The 13294-nt window shown below is 42.0% G+C and overlaps 8 non-coding genes across 8 annotated transcripts; all 8 read left to right on the forward strand.

The window, feature by feature from the left end:
- The first annotated feature begins 3322 nt into the window (after positions 1 to 3322).
- On the forward strand, positions 3323 to 3463 carry LOC144467161 (U4 spliceosomal RNA). The gene has a single exon (XR_013493523.1). It is a non-coding gene; the product is annotated as a U4 spliceosomal RNA (small nuclear RNA).
- A 931-nt stretch (positions 3464 to 4394) lies between these two features.
- LOC144467134 (U4 spliceosomal RNA) lies at positions 4395 to 4535 on the forward strand. Its single transcript, XR_013493496.1, has one exon. It is a non-coding gene; the product is annotated as a U4 spliceosomal RNA (small nuclear RNA).
- Positions 4536 to 5468: 933 nt separating this feature from the next.
- LOC144467162 (U4 spliceosomal RNA) lies at positions 5469 to 5609 on the forward strand. The gene has a single exon (XR_013493524.1). It is a non-coding gene; the product is annotated as a U4 spliceosomal RNA (small nuclear RNA).
- Positions 5610 to 6540: 931 nt separating this feature from the next.
- Positions 6541 to 6681, forward strand: LOC144467163 (U4 spliceosomal RNA). The gene has a single exon (XR_013493525.1). It is a non-coding gene; the product is annotated as a U4 spliceosomal RNA (small nuclear RNA).
- Positions 6682 to 7612: 931 nt separating this feature from the next.
- LOC144467165 (U4 spliceosomal RNA) lies at positions 7613 to 7753 on the forward strand. The gene has a single exon (XR_013493527.1). It is a non-coding gene; the product is annotated as a U4 spliceosomal RNA (small nuclear RNA).
- A 931-nt stretch (positions 7754 to 8684) lies between these two features.
- Positions 8685 to 8825, forward strand: LOC144467164 (U4 spliceosomal RNA). Its single transcript, XR_013493526.1, has one exon. It is a non-coding gene; the product is annotated as a U4 spliceosomal RNA (small nuclear RNA).
- A 931-nt stretch (positions 8826 to 9756) lies between these two features.
- On the forward strand, positions 9757 to 9897 carry LOC144467135 (U4 spliceosomal RNA). Its single transcript, XR_013493497.1, has one exon. It is a non-coding gene; the product is annotated as a U4 spliceosomal RNA (small nuclear RNA).
- Positions 9898 to 12390: 2493 nt separating this feature from the next.
- On the forward strand, positions 12391 to 12531 carry LOC144467166 (U4 spliceosomal RNA). The gene has a single exon (XR_013493528.1). It is a non-coding gene; the product is annotated as a U4 spliceosomal RNA (small nuclear RNA).
- Positions 12532 to 13294: the final 763 nt, after the last annotated feature.

A 13294-nucleotide genomic window follows, 5' to 3' on the forward strand; every position in this document is an offset into this window, starting at 1 on the left:
GGTACGTGAACACAATGGGCATGATGGGTCCTCATTTACCCACAGTTTTAGGTTCTGGGGGGTTGGTAACACATCGTATGTAGCCCCTACCAGGAATCTAATACGATTCTCCTCCATACTCCACAGGTCCCTCCAACTAAGCTTCCTCTTCTCTACACTTTCCCAATTCAACCACTGTCCCTGTTTAGCCTGGGCCACTACCTTTGCACCCCTTACTATCTCTTCCTGTCTGCGTATCTGTTCTACAACCAGCTTTCTTTTATCTTTGAGGCCTGCTGTATTCCATACCGGTTTACCTGAGCCAAGCCCCAGGCCTCCCCGGCCAAACTGAACATTACCTACAATCTCTGCATGTCTAAGAGCTGCCTCTGCCTCCTGAACTGCCGATCTTGGGTTCCACTTCCTCCCCTTGGTTGGATTTGGAACCACACTCCTAACTACCACGTCCTTACTCCCAGATAACAAGAGCTCTGTCCTGACCTTGGTACATTTAAATTCCTCTGTTAAACTAGATACTGGCAGCTGAAGTATCCCTTTTCCATACAATGCAACACTACTTAGGCACCTAGGAGCGCCCAACCACTTCCTAATGTAGGAGCTAACCGACCTTTCCATTCTCTCCACAACAGATATTGGAATTTCATAAACTGACAATGGCCACATTAACCTAGGATATAGCCCAAATTGCAAACACCACAACTTCAACTTTCCTGGAAGTTCTGATTTATCTATTCTATCCAATCCTTCAGCCACATCTTTTCTAAATTTCACCACCTGTTCCTTATCATTCAACTCTACATTGTACCACCTACCTAAGCTCTTTACTGACTTTTCCCTAATTGTTGGGATGTCCTCATCATCTATGACAAACTTCCTATCACTTAACTTCCCTCTACATATCGAGATGCTTCTAGATTTACTAGGCTTGATTTTCATGCTGGCCCACTTGAGGTTCTTATTTACCTTCTCTAGTAGCCTCTTTGTACATGGCATTGTTGTGGTCACCAGTGTCATGTCATCCATGTAAGCCCTAACTGGTGGAAGATGCAACCCATTCTGCCGTCTCTCCCCACCTACCACCCACTTAGAAGCCCTGATGATTACTTCCATTGCCATAGTAAATGCTAATGGAGAAATTGTACACCCTGCCATGATGCCTATTTCTAGCCTCTGCCAACCTGTTGTGAAACCTGCTGTACTTAGACACAACCTAATATCCTGAAAATATGCTTTCACTAAGTTAACAACTACCTGTGGCACTCTGAAGTAGTCAAACGCACTCCAAATGAGGCTGTGCGGTACTGAACCAAACGCATTTGCAAGATCTAAAAATATTACATGTAGGTCCCTTTTGTTAATCTTCGCTGCCTGAATCTGGTGCCAGATCATGCTAGTATGCTCTAAACACCCTGAAAAACCTGGTATTCCTGCCTTCTGCACCGTGGTATCTATTAAGCTATTCCTTTCTAAGTAGCTAGCTAGTCTCTGTGCTACTACACTAAAGAAAATCTTCCCCTCCACATTCAAGAGAGAAATCATCCGGAACCCCATGAACTCTTGCGAAATGTCTAGACACATTGAAAACACAATCCAAAAATACCCCATCAACAGAGACTCCTTTTACGTGAGGGTAGTATTGTCGCTAATGCTAGTGATGATGAGATGAAGCCTCATTAAGCATTGAAGCGTTCCTGCAAATTGGTCAGGAAAGGGTTCATTTCTCAAGGCTTCTTGTGCACACAAAACCACCTGCTGGCCAAAGTTTATAAAACAGGCAGCTGTGATCTTAACCATGTAATTTGTGTTACACTGTATTTTGTGTCAGTAACAGCTGTTGGGAATGACTATAAATAATGAAAAAAAAAAGTATGACCATAATTTAATTCAATATAGTGTATTTTCTACTGAGTATATTATGACTATTTTGTATCAAATACATGTATAATAAACTGTAGTTGTTTTGTGAATGCATCCTATCTGTAAACCAATCATTTGGCCAAAAATTGTATTGTGGTGTTGTCACATAATATAATAATAGCAGGAGGGGTAATATTCACGTTCTGTATCACTTCTGGAAAATGGCATTGGTTTAAGCAGGCAGATGACAGTGAATATGCTTGTGTAACTTGGAAGAGGGCACTGATTATGCTTGTGTAACTTTCACAATGATGTACAGTACAGGGGAGATTTTATTCAATTTTTATTTAGAAACAATAGTTTTTCTAGAGTGTTTGGGTTCAGGCGATATCTTTTTTTAGACACAACTTCCCCAGCCTTGGAAAACACCCTCTCGCAAGACACAGATGATGCTGGTGTACACAAAAACCCAACGGCAAGTCTGTACAAATGTGGGTAAATTAGTTTCTGCCTCTCCCTGTACTCCAGTGAGTCCTCCATTCTGTTCCAAGGTTAAATCCTGCACCCGAGTCTAGTGACCATGGCCCTAACATGGGTGAATACAGTCAAGTTTTTTTGTTGCTATTTCACCATGTCTTTATATCTGAAAGTCTGTACAGTTCAAATTGAAAAACTACTTTTGAAATCCGCAATAAAGAAGAAAACATTTTTTTCAGCGGGCTGGGTACATAAATATATGCCGTAAATTTGGGCATTTTAACATTGATGACTTTGAGGATTGGCTTGCTTCTGGAGCCTGCCTCAAGTGGCCATTCAAGGAACTGCAGTTTTTGGAAGTTCTGTGTTGGCTTCACTTTTCAGCCCTGGAGAGTGCATCTTGGGATTTACCCATGTTGGCTGGCTTGGTTTGAACTGACAAAAGAAGGCTTGAACAAGGGATAGTACAGCCCTGGTCTGACTCTGGACATTGCTATGATAGGGGTAAATGGAGGTTATCCAAAGGATCTTCTATTTCCCTCTCCCCCATGAATGCCATGACATGGAAAATATGTAGTTTGTAGTCACCAAACCAGTGACATGCAACACAAACATGACTGTACACCCCGTAAGGTTGTAGTCGTCCTCTATAATGGAAAGAATGAGCCAAGATCTGTGCTTTCTCAAGCTGTCTTTAAGTCATCAGACTACCATTAACCAGTTTTAGACAGCCTGGATCCTTGATTAAATATGCCTTTATTTGTAATCTTGGTTTACCCCAGTAGTCTAACAAAGAAGGTATTCAAAGAGTTTAGTATTTCCCCCATCCCCCATGACTGCCACTACATGGAAAAGGCGTGGTTTGTAGTCAATAAGCCAATCACATGCAAAATCAGCATTACTGTACACCCCATCAGGTTAGAGAAATGCACCATGTGTGTTGTGAGTGTTTGACAAGGACCACTTTAATCTTGTGGAGGCAATGGGCATCCTTTCGCAGAGGCAATATCATAGTCTATGAAGTTTTACTGAGACGTGATTATTGCTAGTTGAAAACTTAACCCAATACCCCGCCGGGATGACTTGAAATATAGTCAGCTCAGGCAATTTTTGTTGGTCTCCAAGGAGATGTACAAGTCTGTTCTAAGGTTAAATCCTGCACCCGAGTCTCGTGACCATGGCCTTAACATGGGTGAATACAGTCAAGGTTTTGTTGCTCTTTCAACCTGTCTTTATATCTCAAAGTCTGTACAGTCCAACTTGAAAAACTACTTTTGAAATCTGCAATAGAGAAGAAAACAGGTTTTGCAGCGGGCTGGGTACATAAATATATGCTGTAAATTTGGTCATTTTAACATTGATGACTTTGAGGATTGGCTTGCTTCTGGAGCCTGCCTCAAGTGGCCATTCAAGGAACTGCAGTTTTTGGAAGTTCTGTGTTGGCTTCACTTTTCAGCCCTGGAGAGTGCATTTTGGGATTGACCCGTGTTGGCTGGCTTGGTTTGAACTGACAAAAGAAGGCTTGAACAAGGGATAGTACAGCCCTGGTCTGACTCTGGACATTGCTATGAAAGGGGTAAATGGAGGTTATCCAAAGGATCTACTATTTCCCTCTCCCCCATGAATGCCATGACATGGAAAATATGTAGTTTGTAGTCAACAAACCAGTGACATGCAACACAAACATGACTGTACACCCCGTAAGGTTGTAGTCGTCCTCTATAATGGAAAGAATGAGCCAAGATCTGTGCTTTCTCAAGCTGTCTTTAAGTCATCAGACTACCATTAACCAGTTTTAGACAGCCTGGATCCTTGATTAAATATGCCTTTATTTGTAATCTTGGTTTACCCCAGTAGTCTAACAAAGAAGGTATTCAAAGAGTTTAGTATTTCCCCCATCCCCCATGACTGCCACTACATGGAAAAGGCGTGGTTTGTAGTCAGTAAGCCAATCACATGCAAAATCAGCATTACTGTACACCCCATCAGGTTAGAGAAATGCACCATGTGTGTTGTGAGTGTTTGACAAGGACCACTTTAATCTTGTGGAGGTAATGGGCATCCTTTCGCAGAGGCAATATCATAGTCTATGAAGTTTTACTGAGACGTGATTATTGCTAGTTGAAAACTTAACCCAATACCCCGCCGGGATGACTTGAAATATAGTCAGCTCAGGTAATTTTTGTTGGTCTCCAAGGAGACGTACAAGTCTGTTCTAAGGTTAAATCCTGCACCCGAGTCTAGTGACCATGGCCCTAACATGGGTGAATACAGTCAAGGTTTTTTTTTGCTCTTTCAACCTGTCTTTATATCTGAAAGTCTGTACAGTCCAAATTGAAAAACTGCTTTTGAAATCCGTAATAGACTAGAAAACATTTTTTGCAGCGGGTTGGGTACATAAATATATGCCGTAAATTTGGGCATTTTAACATTGATGACTTTGAGGATTGGCTTGCTTCTGGAGCCTGCCTCAAGTGGCCATTCAAGGAACTGCAGTTTTTGGAAGTTCTGTGTTGGCTTCACTTTTCAGCCCTGGAGAGTGCATCTTGGGATTTACCCATGTTGGCTGGCTTGGTTTGAACTGACAAAAGAAGGCTTGAACAAGGGATAGTACAGCCCTGGTCTGACTCTGGACATTGCTATGATAGGGGTAAATGGAGGTTATCCAAAGGATCTTCTATTTCCCTCTCCCCCATGAATGCCATGACATGGAAAATATGTAGTTTGTAGTCACCAAACCAGTGACATGCAACACAAACATGACTGTACACCCCGTAAGGTTGTAGTCGTCCTCTATAATGGAAAGAATGAGCCAAGATCTGTGCTTTCTCAAGCTGTCTTTAAGTCATCAGACTACCATTAACCAGTTTTAGACAGCCTGGATCCTTGATTAAATATGCCTTTATTTGTAATCTTGGTTTACCCCAGTAGTCTAACAAAGAAGGTATTCAAAGAGTTTAGTATTTCCCCCATCCCCCATGACTGCCACTACATGGAAAAGGCGTGGTTTGTAGTCAATAAGCCAATCACATGCAAAATCAGCATTACTGTACACCCCATCAGGTTAGAGAAATGCACCATGTGTGTTGTGAGTGTTTGACAAGGACCACTTTAATCTTGTGGAGGCAATGGGCATCCTTTCGCAGAGGCAATATCATAGTCTATGAAGTTTTACTGAGACGTGATTATTGCTAGTTGAAAACTTAACCCAATACCCCGCCGGGATGACTTGAAATATAGTCAGCTCAGGCAATTTTTGTTGGTCTCCAAGGAGATGTACAAGTCTGTTCTAAGGTTAAATCCTGCACCCGAGTCTCGTGACCATGGCCCTAACATGGGTGAATACAGTCAAGGTTTTGTTGCTCTTTCAACCTGTCTTTATATCTCAAAGTCTGTACAGTCCAACTTGAAAAACTACTTTTGAAATCTGCAATAGAGAAGAAAACAGGTTTTGCAGCGGGCTGGGTACATAAATATATGCTGTAAATTTGGTCATTTTAACATTGATGACTTTGAGGATTGGCTTGCTTCTGGAGCCTGCCTCAAGTGGCCATTCAAGGAACTGCAGTTTTTGGAAGTTCTGTGTTGGCTTCACTTTTCAGCCCTGGAGAGTGCATTTTGGGATTGACCCGTGTTGGCTGGCTTGGTTTGAACTGACAAAAGAAGGCTTGAACAAGGGATAGTACAGCCCTGGTCTGACTCTGGACATTGCTATGAAAGGGGTAAATGGAGGTTATCCAAAGGATCTACTATTTCCCTCTCCCCCATGAATGCCATGACATGGAAAATATGTAGTTTGTAGTCAACAAACCAGTGACATGCAACACAAACATGACTGTACACCCCGTAAGGTTGTAGTCGTCCTCTATAATGGAAAGAATGAGCCAAGATCTGTGCTTTCTCAAGCTGTCTTTAAGTCATCAGACTACCATTAACCAGTTTTAGACAGCCTGGATCCTTGATTAAATATGCCTTTATTTGTAATCTTGGTTTACCCCAGTAGTCTAACAAAGAAGGTATTCAAAGAGTTTAGTATTTCCCCCATCCCCCATGACTGCCACTACATGGAAAAGGCGTGGTTTGTAGTCAATAAGCCAATCACATGCAAAATCAGCATTACTGTACACCCCATCAGGTTAGAGAAATGCACCATGTGTGTTGTGAGTGTTTGACAAGGACCACTTTAATCTTGTGGAGGTAATGGGCATCCTTTCGCAGAGGCAATATCATAGTCTATGAAGTTTTACTGAGACGTGATTATTGCTAGTTGAAAACTTAACCCAATACCCCGCCGGGATGACTTGAAATATAGTCAGCTCAGGCAATTTTTGTTGGTCTCCAAGGAGACGTACAAGTCTGTTCTAAGGTTAAATCCTGCACCCGAGTCTAGTGACCATGGCCCTAACATGGGTGAATACAGTCAAGGTTTTTTTGCTCTTTCAACCTGTCTTTATATCTGAAAGTCTGTACAGTCCAACTTGAAAAACTACTTATGAAATCTGCAATAGAGAAGAAAACAGGTTTTGCAGCGGGTTGGGTACATAAATATATGCCGTAAATTTGGGCATTTTAACATTGATGACTTTGAAGATTGGCTTGCTTCTGGAGCCTGCCTCAAGTGGCCATTCAAGGAACTGCAGTTTTTGGAAGTTCTGTGTTGGCTTCACTTCTCAGCCCTGGAGAGTGCATCTTGGGATTGACCCGTGTTGGCTGGCTTGGTTTGAACTGACAAAAGAAGGCTTGAACAAGGGATAGTACAGCCCCGGTCTGACTCTGGACATTGCTATGAAAGGGGTAAATGGAGGTTATCCAAAGGATCTACTATTTCCCTCTCCCCCATGAATGCCATGACATGGAAAATATGTAGTTTGTAGTCAACAAACCAGTGACATGCAACACAAACATGACTGTACACCCCGTAAGGTTGTAGTCGTCCTCTATAATGGAAAGAATGAGCCAAGATCTGTGCTTTCTCAAGCTGTCTTTAAGTCATCAGACTACCATTAACCCGTTTTAGACAGCCTGGATCCTTGATTAAATATGCCTTTATTTGTAATCTTGGTTTACCCCAGTAGTCTAACAAAGAAGGTATTCAAAGAGTTTAGTATTTCCCCCATCCCCCATGACTGCCACTACATGGAAAAGGCGTGGTTTGTAGTCAATAAGCCAATCACATGCAAAATCAGCATTACTGTACACCCCATCAGGTTAGAGAAATGCACCATGTGTGTTGTGAGTGTTTGACAAGGACCACTTTAATCTTGTGGAGGTAATGGGCATCCTTTCGCAGAGGCAATATCATAGTCTATGAAGTTTTACTGAGACGTGATTATTGCTAGTTGAAAACTTAACCCAATACCCCGCCGGGATGACTTGAAATATAGTCAGCTCAGGCAATTTTTGTTGGTCTCCAAGGAGACGTACAAGTCTGTTCTAAGGTTAAATCCTGCACCCGAGTCTAGTGACCATGGCCCTAACATGGGTGAATACAGTCAAGGTTTTTTTGCTCTTTCAACCTGTCTTTATATCTGAAAGTCTGTACAGTCCAACTTGAAAAACTACTTATGAAATCTGCAATAGAGAAGAAAACAGGTTTTGCAGCGGGTTGGGTACATAAATATATGCCGTAAATTTGGGCATTTTAACATTGATGACTTTGAAGATTGGCTTGCTTCTGGAGCCTGCCTCAAGTGGCCATTCAAGGAACTGCAGTTTTTGGAAGTTCTGTGTTGGCTTCACTTCTCAGCCCTGGAGAGTGCATCTTGGGATTGACCCGTGTTGGCTGGCTTGGTTTGAACTGACAAAAGAAGGCTTGAACAAGGGATAGTACAGCCCCGGTCTGACTCTGGACATTGCTATGAAAGGGGTAAATGGAGGTTATCCAAAGGATCTACTATTTCCCTCTCCCCCATGAATGCCATGACATGGAAAATATGTAGTTTGTAGTCAACAAACCAGTGACATGCAACACAAACATGACTGTACACCCCGTAAGGTTGTAGTCGTCCTCTATAATGGAAAGAATGAGCCAAGATCTGTGCTTTCTCAAGCTGTCTTTAAGTCATCAGACTACCATTAACCCGTTTTAGACAGCCTGGATCCTTGATTAAATATGCCTTTATTTGTAATCTTGGTTTACCCCAGTAGTCTAACAAAGAAGGTATTCAAAGAGTTTAGTATTTCCCCCATCCCCCATGACTGCCACTACATGGAAAAGGCGTGGTTTGTAGTCAATAAGCCAATCACATGCAAAATCAGCATTACTGTACACCCCATCAGGTTAGAGAAATGCACCATGTGTGTTGTGAGTGTTTGACAAGGACCACTTTAATCTTGTGGAGGTAATGGGCATCCTTTCGCAGAGGCAATATCATAGTCTATGAAGTTTTACTGAGACGTGATTATTGCTAGTTGAAAACTTAACCCAATACCCCGCCGGGATGACTTGAAATATAGTCAGCTCAGGCAATTTTTGTTGGTCTCCAAAGAGACGTACAAGTCTGTTCTAAGGTTAAATCCTGCACCCGAGTCTAGTGACCATGGCCCTAACATGGGTGAATACAGTCAAGGTTTTGTTGCTCTTTCAACCTGTCTTTATATCTGAAAGTCTGTACAGTCCAACTTGAAAAACTACTTTTGAAATCCGCAATAGAGAAGAAAACAGGTTTTGCAGCGGGCTGGGTACATAAATATATGCTGTAAATTTGGTCATTTTAACATTGATGACTTTGAGGATTGGCTTGCTTCTGGAGCCTGCCTCAAGTGGCCATTCAAGGAACTGCAGTTTTTGGAAGTTCTGTGTTGGCTTCACTTTTCAGCCCTGGAGAGTGCATTTTGGGATTGACCCGTGTTGGCTGGCTTGGTTTGAACTGACAAAAGAAGGCTTGAACAAGGGATAGTACAGCCCTGGTCTGACTCTGGACATTGCTATGAAAGGGGTAAATGGAGGTTATCCAAAGGATCTACTATTTCCCTCTCCCCCATGAATGCCATGACATGGAAAATATGTAGTTTGTAGTCACCAAACCAGTGACATGCAACACAAACATGACTGTACACCCCGTAAGGTTGTAGTCGTCCTCTATAATGGAAAGAATGAGCCAAGATCTGTGCTTTCTCAAGCTGTCTTTAAGTCATCAGACTACCATTAACCAGTTTTAGACAGCCTGGATCCTTGATTAAATATGCCTTTATTTGTAATCTTGGTTTACCCCAGTAGTCTAACAAAGAAGGTATTCAAAGAGTTTAGTATTTCCCCCATCCCCCATGACTGCCACTACATGGAAAAGGCGTGGTTTGTAGTCAGTAAGCCAATCACATGCAAAATCAGCATTACTGTACACCCCATCAGGTTAGAGAAATGCACCATGTGTGTTGTGAGTGTTTGACAAGGACCACTTTAATCTTGTGGAGGTAATGGGCATCCTTTCGCAGAGGCAATATCATAGTCTATGAAGTTTTACTGAGACGTGATTATTGCTAGTTGGAAACTTAACCCAATACCCCGCCGGGATGACTTGAAATATAGTCAGCTCAGGCAATTTTTGTTGGTCTCCAAGGAGACGTACAAGTCTGTTCTAAGGTTAAATCCTGCACCCGAGTCTAGTGACCATGGCCCTAACATGGGTGAATACAGTCAAGGTTTTTTTTTGCTCTTTCAACCTGTCTTTATATCTGAAAGTCTGTACAGTCCAAATTGAAAAACTGCTTTTGAAATCCGTAATAGACTAGAAAACATTTTTTGCAGCGGGCTGGGTACATAAATATATGCCGTAAATTTGGGCATTTTAACATTGATGACTTTGAGGATTGGCTTGCTTCTGGAGCCTGCCTCAAGTGGCCATTCAAGGAACTGCAGTTTTTGGAAGTTCTGTGTTGGCTTCACTTTTCAGCCCTGGAGAGTGCATCTTGGGATTTACCCATGTTGGCTGGCTTGGTTTGAATTGACAAAAGAAGGCTTGAACAAGGGATAGTACAGCCCTGGGGCCTGTATCACGAAGCAAGATCAACCTTTCCTGGGTTACCCAGACCTATCCTGGGTTGACTAACCCTAACAATGGCAATCAGGATAATCGGTATCACGACGCTGGATATCAACTCGGTAAATCAACCCAGGGTTGCTTTATCAAAAGCCGTGAACGCGCACGCAGCGGACCAATCACAATCATGAGAGAAGCGCAGCGTCACTGAGCGTCCTCACTGAGCGTCCTCACTGAGCGTCCTCACTGAGCGCTGTATGTGAGGAAAAAAAGTATTTCTCGTGAGGATCAGAGATTAACTCTACTAAAATATGAGGAGGAGGAAAGCAACATTAGAGAAAAGGCCAACACCGTGGCAGCTGCAGGAGGAGGAAACATGCGTGGCAACGCATAACGGGATGAATAATGTTTAGTTTTAGTTTAGATTAGTTTATTTGCACATAATGTTAAAAACAGACAGTATAAAATTTACAAGATTAAACAAAGAAAAGTGCCGGAGAGGTTAGAAGCCACTAAAAGCTTATCAAAGAAATTCCCCTGTCAAAACATCAATGAAATCACATGATAGAGAAGGAAAAAAAACGGGTCAGGAAAGAAGAAATAGAGGAGGAGAGAGGGAAAAATCAAGACAAAACAAGGTAGCAAATAAAATGATGTGTAGGTTAAATTACTCATCACTGGTTCAAGTAGCTACAGTACCTGTACCTGTACATCTGACACTGATCACACCCTTGAATCCCATGAAATCAATGCTGCGCAGATGAATTGCGTGTATTACAATTATCGTCTAACATCATTGCGTCTGATAAATTGGTCTTCTTTGTCATAACGTTATATATGCTACAATAAAGCTTAAAGCTGACGCCACAATTAAATCATATCAACACCAAATTGATAGTCTGAATAAAATCATCCTGATATTGAGCTGTGTTAGAAATTAACAGCTGCGCAGAAATATACCTAGTCTCCCTCTTTAAAAAACAAAAAGGAAAATCCCTCAAACACCATGAAGTGTAGACATGATAGGCTACTTTCCACATTTCCAGCAGCAAAGCTGTCAATTAGGCCCATTATCTTTAACAGGGATCATTTCCTCCAACAAAACAAAATGTTGGCACTAATTAATGGTGCTATTAAGTGTCCGCAAATGATCAGTTTCTTTCTTATGAAGGAGTGGGATGAAAGTTCGACTTCTTTCCACTCCGTTTTGAACAATCTTTTCATTGTCTGTTGTTGTTGCTTTCTTTTCTTTTTTAATGTTCAAAATAAACTTTCAAATCAAAATCAATCAAATTAATTAAACTTCCTGTCATGACTGGGCTGCATTTCTGTCAGCGGAGTCATTTTTTTCCGAACAGCTGATTGGCCAGTGGGTGGTGCTTTTTACAGGATCAGATTCAACCCTGAACTTACCCTGCTCCGGAGCAGGATAGCCGTTCAGAGTAAGTTACCATGGTGATCTACCCCAATAAGAACTGAACCGGCTTCGTGAGACCGAAAACCCAGGGTTAACCCTGAAGTTACCTCGCTGAGACAAAATCCTGCTTCGTGATACAGGCCCCCGGTCTGACTCTGGACATTGCTATGAAAGGGGTAAATGGAGGTTATCCAAAGGATCTACTATTTCCCTCTCCCCCATGAATGCCATGACATGGAAAATATGTAGTTTGTAGTCAACAAACCAGTGACATGCAACACAAACATGACTGTACACCCCGTAAGGTTGTAGTCGTCCTCTATAATGGAAAGAATGAGCCAAGATCTGTGCTTTCTCAAGCTGTCTTTAAGTCATCAGACTACCATTAACCAGTTTTAGACAGCCTGGATCCTTGATTAAATATGCCTTTATTTGTAATCTTGGTTTACCCCAGTAGTCTAACAAAGAAGGTATTCAAAGAGTTTAGTATTTCCCCCATCCCCCATGACTGCCACTACATGGAAAAGGCGTGGTTTGTAGTCAGTAAGCCAATCACATGCAAAATCAGCATTACTGTACACCCCATCAGGTTAGAGAAATGCACCATGTGTGTTGTGAGTGTTTGACAAGGACCACTTTAATCTTGTGGAGGTAATGGGCATCCTTTCGCAGAGGCAATATCATAGTCTATGAAGTTTTACTGAGACGTGATTATTGCTAGTTGAAAACTTAACCCAATACCCCGCCGGGATGACTTGAAATATAGTCAGCTCAGGCAATTTTTGTTGGTCTCCAAGGAGACGTACAAGTCTGTTCTAAGGTTAAATCCTGCACCCGAGTCTAGTGACCATGGCCCTAACATGGGTGAATACAGTCAAGGTTTTTTTTTGCTCTTTCAACCTGTCTTTATATCTGAAAGTCTGTACAGTCCAAATTGAAAAACTGCTTTTGAAATCCGTAATAGACTAGAAAACATTTTTTGCAGCGGGCTGGGTACATAAATATATGCCGTAAATTTGGTCATTTTAACATTGATGACTTTGAGGATTGGCTTGCTTCTGGAGCCTGCCTCAAGTGGCCATTCAAGGAACTGCAGTTTTTGGAAGTTCTGTGTTGGCTTCACTTTTCAGCCCTGGAGAGTGCATCTTGGGATTTACCTCTGTTGTCTGGCTTGGTTTGAATTGACAAAAGAAGGCTTGAACAAGGGATAGTACAGCCCTGGTCTGACTCTGGACATTGCTATGAAAGGGGTAAATGGAGGTTATCCAAAGGATCTACTATTTCCCTCTCCCCCATGAATGCCATGACATGGAAAATATGTAGTTTGTAGTCACCAAACCAGTGACATGCAACACAAACATGACTGTACACCCCGTAAGGTTGTAGTCGTCCTCTATAATGGAAAGAATGAGCCAAGATCTGTGCTTTCTCAAGCTGTCTTTAAGTCATCAGACTACCATTAACCCGTTTTAGACAGCCTGGATCCTTGATTAAATATGCCTTTATTTGTAATCTTGGTTTACCCCAGTAGTCTAACAAAGAAGGTATTCAAAGAGTTTAGTAT

This window comes from Epinephelus lanceolatus, chromosome 15, assembly GCF_041903045.1.
Source record: "Epinephelus lanceolatus isolate andai-2023 chromosome 15, ASM4190304v1, whole genome shotgun sequence".
NCBI classification, from domain to species: domain Eukaryota; kingdom Metazoa; phylum Chordata; class Actinopteri; order Perciformes; family Serranidae; genus Epinephelus; species Epinephelus lanceolatus.